Raw genomic sequence first — 11462 nt, 5'->3', positions numbered from 1 at the left:
AAACCACAATTATACAAAATCAGGATATTTAGGCTAAATTCAACTCTTACATCAGGCACTCAGTTCTTACATTAAATGTTCAAGGGAACATGCAGGTATAACAAAAGGGTTCGGATTAGCATTAATTTGAATAGCATATACAAAAATAATTTATAGTTCTTAACAAATATGGACAGAAGGTAAAAGAGATTCACCTTCATTTTAGACTTTAGAAGTTGGAGCACACATGCAACTAAATCAGACAATAGTTTATTCCAAAATTTAATATATAACAAGAAAGTCATAGATCTAATGTCTCCGTTACTCATTTAATCAAATCATAGAGTCACTAGGTGCAGCTTAAGGGTCGATATTTATAACAAAAATAAATATTTTTTTTAGAATCAGATACTGTGCAACATGGCGAGAACATAATAGACAATACCCCATAACTCATATTATGACATAGTTAAAGTCACTAATCAACAAAGTTGAACAACTCATGTTGTTAAATCCAGAGAATGATTTATCCCAGACTTTAACAAGAAATCATGGCTTCACTGCTTCCGTATTAGTAATTCGATCAGGTCATGCAGGGGGTGGTTGTAATTTCAAAGCTCGGTATTTTTAACAAAATATAGTTTTCTTTCAGGTTCAAATACGGTGTAGTACAATGAGAAATAATGAGCATCACTTAGTTATTTGTGTTATGATATAAATAAAATGTGCAAAATAATCTTAGACAATCTATACATCAAGCACATAGTAATTGATCAAAACATACTTTCCTTTAAGTCACCTTAACTAATCAAAGAAGGCCAAGTGTAATTCAAGCGTTACTTTAACAGTATATACATAAAAAAGATTTAATAAATGATCGAGCATCATGCAATGTTCAACAATTCAGTTGTAATTCATGCAGCAGGAAAAATCGAATCATGGAACTAAAACTTACATGTGACCAGTGTTAATTGTTGATAATTGCAGCTATTCATTAAATGCAGCAAACTAATTTGACCAGGTTGATATTATAGTGTTTACAAAATAAACCAAACTTAAACTCCTATGTACCAGCAGATATCACATTTTCAAATCCACAATTCTAATGAAACTAGCAGGTATGAGCTCATAACAATCACAACTTATAAACAATCAAATTCTAATATCCCTTTCTAATCCAATAGTATCATTATTGCGGATTATTCATATTCAGGCATGATCAAACAACATTTTTAGTAACCAGTTAGAACCTTCTGATGCTTACTCAAAGATTAATTTTAGCAAAGTATCAAGTAGTTAATATAGTAAAACAAACCAAACAAGGTGTAGCTCTATGTAGTCACAGTTTACCTGTTCAGTCCACTATACTCTAAATTCAGTTCAGATACCCACTCCTTAATCGTGCATAAAAAAATGTTTAATATCTAAACTGATAAATTCAAGCAATTACCACATAAAGTCCGTTATTATAATCAGAAGCAATAAACTATATGCAAATCTAAGGGTGATCAAAATCATACAAAGCAATCCACTACGTATGAAGTAAAATGAAAAGTATCACTCGTAAGAAGAACACAGAGACAGGGGTCAGGTACTCTACCCTACACATCACCACTTTGTTTAACAGCTTCTTTCTCAAGAATTATGTCTAGTGCCTATTCACCATTAGAAGATTTGTAAATACAACAAACCCACATGTCTAAGCCTTAATTAGTTCCAACTCTACTTCCTAAGGGCATTAACTGTATCTACTTAGATAAATGATCTATCCCTACATACGTTTGTCTACATACAGTTTTCAGGTCAAATAACAAGTCCTTCGTAAGGCTAAATAACTTCATCAATTGTCATGGTTATATCACTGCTACCCTTATTTAGTTATGAGACCCAACAGGATCAGTGAAAAAGAATAACAGTTTCTATTACCCAGCTATACGCTACAATCACAACACACAAGAAAAGTAATAAATCAGAAAAACAAAGATGTAGCAGTAATCATTATTTAAAGATAATTCATTATCATCCACAGCTCATAATATCACCAAAAATATTCACATCAAATATACATATATAAAACCTTCTTTACAATCCATAGAAATCAAATTTATAATCAACTCCTAATGTGAGTAGTACTTTTATTTTTCACACATAACATTTCAAGCACCGGTGTACCCGCGGTCACCATGATTGTGCACACACTCATGCGTGGCAGTGAGTTGATCAGGCTCGCCCCTAGCAGTGAAGTGTGCATAACCATGTTTAACACCGGACACCACAAGTACCATCACGCACAGAACATAATATAAAACAGCTTGTAACCTTTCAATAATCATATTCCAACATCAGCAGCGGAACAGTTTAATTCTAACATACAGCAAGCAACCAATTCACAGTTATATCCAAGCAGCAATAATTCAGCAAAACTATATCAATAACATCATATTCAAACAACAACCATCCAACAACCAGGCACAAACAACAAACATTTTATCAGCCACAGACACCTTGAATCAAAACTGCTTTGATACCAATTAGTGTAACACCCTCCCTTGTGTGCACCCAAGAGAGTTGTTTGCTAAGCGGAATTAGAGTTCGTTCGTCATATATTTATAGTACTGAAAAATCATTTTGATGTTGCTAATTAAAACTTATAATGGAAATCAGTTTCCTTATTAAATCAGAGTGTACTTTCAAAATTTCTTAACTTGCTAAAAATATTAATTTCTGGCAGACGTTGCTGTCTTGCAAAATTTGTGTAAAATCCAGTTTTCAAAATTCCATTGTAACATTTACATAATCTGAAAATAGACACGTGGGGCTCTGTGTGCATATAAAATATAAGCGAATCGGAGGTCTGTAGCCCCACTAAATATAACTCGCAAAGTGCTCGCAAGACTGTTTAAAACCAACACTTAAATAAAATGTCAGAAATTATTTTCGCAAAACGTTTATAGAATTTGTTTCCAAAATATTTGCTGATCATAAAAGTCTTAAAACAACAATAAAATCATAATCCAACAATAATCCAAACTACTCAGCTTAATACAGTCATCCAACAAATAAACAGCAAAAGTCCAGACAGCAACACATAACAATAGATATCCGTATAATCATGTCTTCATATGCTCTTCCGTCATCCTGCCATTTTGTAAAAATAGCAGCCCAAAGGGGTGAGAAAATTCTCAGTATTGTGGCAACAAAACCAGTAATGCAACAGTATTAACTAAATACAGAATTACAAAGCAGCCGCGTCATCAAGTTAAATCTGACAGATACTAAACTTTATCATATTGCGTATATAACGCCAAATATACTAATCAAGATGCGTATATAACGCCAAATATACTAGTCAAGATGCATATATAACGCCAAGAGTACGTTTACAGCACCGTCGTGCCCGTACTTATCAAGTATAGTGGAGGTCCCTCCCTTAATGGCTCCGCAGAGGGTTCCAATATCAGAGTGCTGAATAACCAATAATTCTCCAAAACAAGGTATTCAGCAAAGCAAGACCATGAGCAGAATCCAATTATCAGATACAAAATTCAGAACCAAGGCACATGAGAGCAACGTTCACAATTCATGTATTAGCTAGCAGTCACAAGAGGTAAAAGCCAGACACTTACCTCATACGTTCCAAATATTTTACCAGACAGCGGCGAAAATAATCCAAAGTTTCAAGGGGGTTGCGCACCTAACATATAACAACAAAATCAGGAAACGTTCAAACCATTCCTATAAATTACCAATAATTTCCTAGGTTAAAAGCTCATGTACCCCATTCGGCCATCAATGATCTTTTCCCAAAAGTATTCTGACTTCAATAATAATATTCGAACGTTTAATAGTGACTAACCACACCCAAACAGAACCGGTTTCTTCATACGAAGGACTCAAGACACTTAATTAAATTTTTAGCTTAACAAGGCCATAGGTGAGGGAGAGAACGACTAACCTCACGTTGTATTTTAATTTAAGAAGGACCTAGTTCATTATCAAATTTACCAAAACAGAATGGGTTTTAACATAATAATGAGCTCATGACATATATTCGAAATTTAACTCAACAATACCATGGGTGTGTAAAGGAAAGGCTAACCTCAAACTGTATATTTAATTTACATAAGACTTACTGCATAACAAAGTTTTCCAAGACAGAATTGATTTTTATCTAAACAAAACATCAAGGATCATTTATCCTAAAACTCATTTACTCCAATTAGTGTGCGCTACTAGGGGGTCTAAACATGCAACTCTCTTTATTGGGATTCATGACAAATTTTAGATGCACTAACTCACCACCAAACAGCCCCAAATTTCATTAGAAGATTATTTCAAGACAAAAAATGGCAGAAGCAAGACAAAAAAATAACCAAGATAGCTACTTCCTAAGCATGCCTCACGCTTTGAACAAAGGAAAGAAGAAGAGGTTTTTGTGCTTACCTCTTACAAGGAAACCGAAATGAACAGAAGGCAGCACCTTCACTTCCTAAACCTTACGGGCGCAACAAGTTCAACCCTCTAACAGTGGCTGTGCGCTAGAAGAGAGGAGAAGGATTTTCTTGAATTAAGTCCTTTTGTGTGAAGGACCACAGCTGGACAGAGGAGGAATGGAAAGAATTCCTCGATGGTATTTATTCTCCAAAGTCTACGGTTTCTAGGGAAAAGAAGATGAGAGTAGAATAAAATTTTAGAGTTTCCTTTGTATCCTCTCAAATGCACACACGGTCATGAGAGTGTGAGGGAAAAGAAGACGCAAGATAAATTTTTTCTGATGGAGTCTTTATGCTCTAAGGTTTCAGTTTGTTTAGGGAGGAGGAAGATGATGGCGTGGCTCAATCTTATCAAAGAAATTCTTTTACCTAAGTTTCTGAACAAGTAACGCTAGAATGGTGAAAAGATGAGGCCTAAATGGCTGATTTAAGAAGCCAACAGCAATCAGAAATAATTTGGGCTTCTAGATCTCATTAAGGGCGCTCAAAAGTACAAGAGAAGGGTGGCAATTCTGCCCAATCATAGAACATGCAAGCTGACTCCTTTGTACCTATTGGTTGCATGTAGAAAAAGGTTGAATGAGTTTGTTTAGTGCAACAAGTAAAATCAGCTTTTAGCACTACCTAGGCGCATGGAAATAGAGGAGTTAAAAAAAATGGCTGACTTGGTTTATCACATGGGACTTAATCAGAATTTTTTGTCTCTTTTTCACTACCCTATGCATACAAAAGGAAGAGGGACCAAGATAGGATTTGCCAAGTGTTCTTCATGCAATGCTAAAGGGGACTAGGTGGCGCACATGCATTTGTGTGAAGAGATTTATTTTATCTTTTTGCCATGTGTTGGTTCTAATCCAATCATGTCTGCCTTGTAAACTTCTTAGGATAAGGTAGGATGGATAAGTGTTTGGGCTGGATCTAAAATGTTCCTAAAGACCCTTAGGGCTTCGGCCAAATCAAGATTTGGGGCTACAATTTACAAGTCCATTAGTGTTACCAATTTAAATACTAGCCCAAAAATTTTATAATTTTCCAAGTCTTTTAATCATTTTTAATCCTTTCTATGATACTACTAACTATTCTTACATCTTTTAACTAAAGCTTCACATGCTCAAAACAAATCCTCACCTATTATTATAATTCAAGTAAATTCCCCCTAACTCATTATTAATTCCACTCGAGTAGCCATATAAGTCGAAGCCAAAGCATGTATTCCACATAACTCGAATTTAACATAAGCATCAGTATTGCACATAGTAATTCATATTTATATTTTCCTAATTACGTGGGATGTTACACAAATCTTAGAAAAATGGATAGGTTCAGAATCCTAAATGTGAGAATAAAATATTAAGTGTAGCTATTAATGCTAATATTGTACGATTACACTTAAGTGGGCTATATATAGTATTGGGCTCTAAACCCTAGGCCATATTGAGGCTGCCTACGTGAAGAATTCTGAACGCTCTTCAGCTGCCACCTTCCCTCTACTCTTCCATATCCCTCTTCTTCATAAACTCCACCTAAATATCACCTTTGTTCCTTGTTCCTTCATCACTGTGGCATAAGGGAGTGAGTGCAAGGTTTGTGTGAGTGAAAAGTGCTCCATTTTTGGGTTTTAGTTTCTGGAATTGCTGACTTTGGGGCTGTCCTCTTGGGTTTGGGTTTGTGTGGCCTTGTTCTTGGCTTTTTGAGCTTCAAGAAGCCACCTTTTGGCATAAAGGGCCAAGCTTGATGATCAAATTCGTATCTTGGTAAAGTCAGTATTGTGGTGCTGTGTAGAGGACCCCTAGTGTGCCTCATTTTCAGAGTTTTGAGCCTTGGAGATATACCATGACCACATCTTTGTTATTTTTATGATTTAAGCTAGTTTAATCCTTTAAAAAGAAAAACTTGGACCATTTGAGTTAAGGACTAAGATTCTGAGTTCATAATATGTTAAAGAACATCTATTTAGGGATTCATTGGACTCCCAATCGCATTTGAACACTTAAAAATGGAATTATGCAGTGAACAACTCGAGTTTCAGCTTTCTGTCTGATAAGTATTCGAATACTTTTCGTCTATGTAGACACGGGACACGAGACACGATACGACACGACACTCCGACACGTTAATTTTAAAAAATGTTAGATTTTGACACGTTAGGACACGTTTTGATATTAAATATTATTTTTAATTTATGTAATATATATTATATTTAATACTCAATAATTTAATAAAAGAATGAAGTTAAACTTCTAACACCCATCAATTTTGCAAAGAAACATAAGATATCCCAAATATTTATATTAAACTCAATAAAATGGTAATCGTAATCCAACGAATCTAATAGTTGGAACTAAAAATGCAACACAACACAATCTTTGAACATTTTTTGAGTCTCTAGACTCTCTACAATGCGTGATAGAGTGTCGGGGAGTGTCGGAGTGTCGGAGAGTGTCGGGAAGTGTCGGACACGACACGTCAGGGTTTTTGAAGTATCGGTGCTTCATAGCTTTTCGTGTAGTATTCGAATACTTATCCCTTGGTAGTCGAATACTCGTTGAAGGAGTATTGGGATACTTTTCTAGGAAGAAAAGTATTCGAATACTAGAGTTTTGTATTCGAATACTGAGTAGTATTCGAATACTGTTGGGAAAGTATTCGGATACCTTGTGGTATTCAAATACTTAAGTGAAAGTAGTCGAATACTTTCTGGATACTTGGAGTATTCGAATACTCATCGAGGAGTATTCGAATACCTCCTGCAGAATTTGCATGAAATCACTTAAAATGAGTTGGAAAGCCCTTATCACTTAATGTAACCTTGGGCAATGATTATTGATGATTAATTATTGTATAAACAAATTGTGATTGTCATGTTTGTGGGCATTGAGATAGTGTGAGCTTGGCTTGGATAGTTAGCTTGCGAGGTAAGCTTCTGTGTCCTCGGTTTAGCCATTGTTTGGTTCCACCATACCTCATGGAGGGATGGTTATATGCATGATGTGTTTTCATGCTTTGATGATTTAAATGCTTTTGAGTTGTTAAGTGCAAGTGCCTTGTAATATGTATGTGTTATTCCACTTAGACGATAAGCCTGAGTATGTGGCGTCATACAATACGGTGATCCTGTGGGTGGGTGCAAGTGGCGTCTTGCACTGAATGTAGGTAATAGACGTATGTAAACCCTGCATTTTTCTGGCCAGTAGAATAGTATTGACACACATGACATGATTATCTGCTGCATTGAACTGATTTTGGAACTGATATTGTATATTGCTTTTAGAATTTATATTGCACATGTAAGTGAGCTGGCGGTGGAGAAATCCTTGAGGACCCCTTGCCTTACTGAGATTTCTGTTTAGAGATCTCACCCCACGTTTGGGGGACATATTTCAGGTTCAGGTAACTCGGGGGTTGAGACCTCGGGCGGCAGGAGGCCGGAGCTTAGTTGACTGATGCATGATGATTATACTGCTTTGATTTGATGCTACTTTATTCTTATTATCCTGTTATTTGATTTGAGACTTTGTGGCTTTGTTGCCTTAATTGGTGAGCATGGGGGTTGTCTATGCCACATTGATTGACTATGTCTTATTTGGATTCGAGTTATATTAAAGTATCAGGATTATGTCCGGACTATGTGTTGTAGATCCATGACTTACGTACTCACCTTCTTTATATATTGAGGTTATTCATAGTATTTAGCTTTATTGCAATTTACATACAGGCGATGTTTATGAAAAGGGTTAATTAATTGATGGGACAAAAATTCGTGCCCATCTAAGCCCATTTTGATGGCAAAATGCCATCTGTTCCCTCACCTGATGAGCAACTTTAGCACTAAAAGCACTTGTTTAGTATATTTTTGACAAAAACATAGTGGGGAACGAATGGTGACGCAAGTCTTTGGAAAATATAAAAAGGGGAACGAATTTGGAACATTAAATACACCTGCTCCACTCATTTAATATTTCTGACCACTTTGCAGTAAACGTTAGAAATAAGTTTCCATAAAGCATAAGCGGTGCAGCAATCAAGCAAGAAGAAACGTGCGCAGCAGAGAATAAACGGTTCCTATTGGCTAAGGAGGAAAGCAAGTTATAACGCCTCACAATTCTAAATTAAGTAATTAATACATTGAGTGAATAATTAAGTGATGGATTAGTGAAAATCCTAAAGATTAGGCCAGAATACAAAGAAAGGGCAAAACAGTAAATTGCCAACACACAACCCTAGAAAGATAAAAATTGAGTATAAGGTCTCAGATGGTAAAAATAACCCTGGAAATGGATTCAGAACGAAAAATTGAGTGGACAGGCAAGTTTCGGAAAAATCAATGAATAGTGATTTTTTCGGTGTAAAATATTGCGGTATAAGTGTACCCGGTAAGCGTGAAAATTTTATCAATATTTTTAGGAAACAAAAATATGTCATGAACCAGGAAAATAAGTAGATTATGAAAATATAGTTGGAATTGATGATTGGATTAAAGTTAAATAGCGCGTGGGACCCACCTAGGCCTTAAGTGACTTAAAAGTCACATTTTCATGCAAGTTTCTCTCTCCTCCCCCTCTTCTCTCCCGCGCACACAGTAGCCCCCATGGCCAAGAATGGTTCAAGCTTTCTTCTTCCATAACTTGGTCAAATCTTAACCAAATCCAACAAAGTTTGACTTGAATCTTGTTGGAAATTGTCTTCTAAAGCCATTGGTGGCATCCTTGAACCGTGAAAGTGGCTGAATTTTGAGATCCTTTCCCATTTAGGCTGCGGTTTGGAGGAGAATTTTTGGGTTCTTGGAGCTTTCAATTGCTCCAATGGTGGAGTATGCTTAGGAGGAGTCTTATACCTTGCATTTGGGTGAGTTATTTCAACATTTCAATGGTTGATTTTTGAATTTGGTTTATGAACCCTAAAGAGGGATTTTGTGCTGTGTTATGTTAGAGAGCTCAAATGGAAAATGTCTATTAGATAATAATTCTTTAGAATGATGTATTAATGCTAGAAATGCAATGAAAATTTTAAGTGAAAAGTGATGATTTTTAACTTAGTGGATTTGAGGTCATGATTTTGGGACTTTGGAATTTAGTGTTGAGGCATTGTTTGATGAATTGTGGTATGATTATATGATGATATAATGTGGTTGTGTGAGGTGTGGAGCGATTGAAAGTGAATGGAAATCCTAGAACTGCCCTAGGTTGCAACTTGGCCTTTAAATGAAAATTAGGGAATTGATGTTGTTGGAAATTGTTTGAGTGATGAATTATGTGTTAAAAAGGTAATTAGATGGGTTGTGTGGTGGTTGGCAAGTGGAAGAATCAATGCAAAAATAATAAGTGGTTTAGTTGGCATAAATAACCTAGAGTGAAATATTTCGCAAAACGATGCGTAAATGTCGTAAAACCGAAAAACGACACTTGAATTGGCCTCATGGAAACCTAAGGATGGGTAATAAAATGAGAAAGAAAATTTAGAAAAATAAATCTCCAATTAACACTACCAAGGCCGAACCACCAAGGAGGGTGGGGAGGATTTTGCGGTTTTCGCGTTCTGATGTGATTTGACGCGAAAGTGGCAAAACGACACTTGAATTGGCCTCTTGGCAACGTAATGAAGCATAATAAAATGAGAAAGAAAATTTAGAAAAATAAATCTCAATTTAACACTCATTTGGCCGAACCATCAAGGGAGGATGGAGGGATTTTGTGATTTTTGCGTTTTGACGTTATTTTACGCGTACTGATGGCTGTACGTGATTGTATAGGTTGCCGTACGTCGGCTTGAATCCTGAACAGTGAATCAGTGAATTGCCCTTGGTCCTGGACCAAGTGGATTGAGGTAAGTAATTGTATTATGCATGTGAAATTGAGAATTGGCATGCATTTTGTGAACTTTGAGTAAGTGGGAACATCCTATGTGTAGGCGTTCTGTTGAGTAGCAAACTTGGAACTTAAGCTGCTACGGAGCTAAGTGAGAAAACTAGTTAAGGTAACCTCTTGGTACTGGGGCTTGTTCCCCTTTTCTGTTCCACCTTGCCAGTTGATGGCAACGGTAGGAAGTGTGTATGAGTAGTGTAGAATAGCATTGGCATGCATGCATATATCACAGTGGGTACTTATGTACCGAGTCTCTGGCCAGTAGACTAGTTTTAGCCTGCGGGCAGTGCGGACTTCCACTGGATAGGTCTCCGAGAGGGAGTTCCAGTTGACCGAGGGTCATAGTGTGTGATCCGGATAGGAGCACACTAGGAATGTCTCAGGTGTTATGGATGGAATGGGTACCCTGGTGGTAGTGATTTGATCACACCTTGGGTGGACCCATAGGTTGATGGAATGGGTACCTTGGTGGTAGATCACACCTTGGGTGGACCCATAGGCTTATTTATGCCCAGGGCGTGCGTGGTATTGGTAGCTACCATCCCGCATCGTCGTATTTTGTATCCCGATATTCCCCAGTTTCTCTAAATCCCTTGCTATATCCCGTTTTTCAAAGTGGTTGTTTTATTCTATCTATATGCATCGAAGTGAACCATTGGGCGGAGTTTTCCCCAGAACCTCTGGGTTACTGAGATATATTCATATATCTCACCCAGTCTCGGGGCATTTATTTCAGGATGTACCAGTGGTATTGGAGCAGCGGGCAAGAGGCCCGCAGAGTAATAGAGGAGCATTTTCAGCATTTGGCATATTTGTTCATGTGGCATGCCTAAGTCTAGTAGTTTGTATCATTTGAACTTATGTTTAAATTTGTAATTGAAGTTGTAATATTGTAAAAGGTAATTTGAAGTTGAAGTCGTAAGTTGTAATAATTAAGTATATGTTGTAAATGTAAAAGAGGTGCATGATGTACTAAGATGGAAGGATTTGTGGCCTATGTTAGAGTTATGATTATATGCTTATATTGTGAAACTACATGTAAATGGGACCTTTGTGATTGAAACAAGCAAGGATTATAATGTGAGTTATATAGTATAAACTGTGTAATAACTATAAGCTGGATTGGGTT

Source organism: Gastrolobium bilobum, unplaced genomic scaffold (assembly GCF_033153095.1).
Source record: "Gastrolobium bilobum isolate Gb01-03AN ecotype WA unplaced genomic scaffold, APGP_CSIRO_Gbil_v1 utg275413, whole genome shotgun sequence".
Taxonomy (NCBI): Eukaryota; Viridiplantae; Streptophyta; class Magnoliopsida; order Fabales; family Fabaceae; genus Gastrolobium; species Gastrolobium bilobum.
This window is presented reverse-complemented; position numbering follows the sequence as displayed.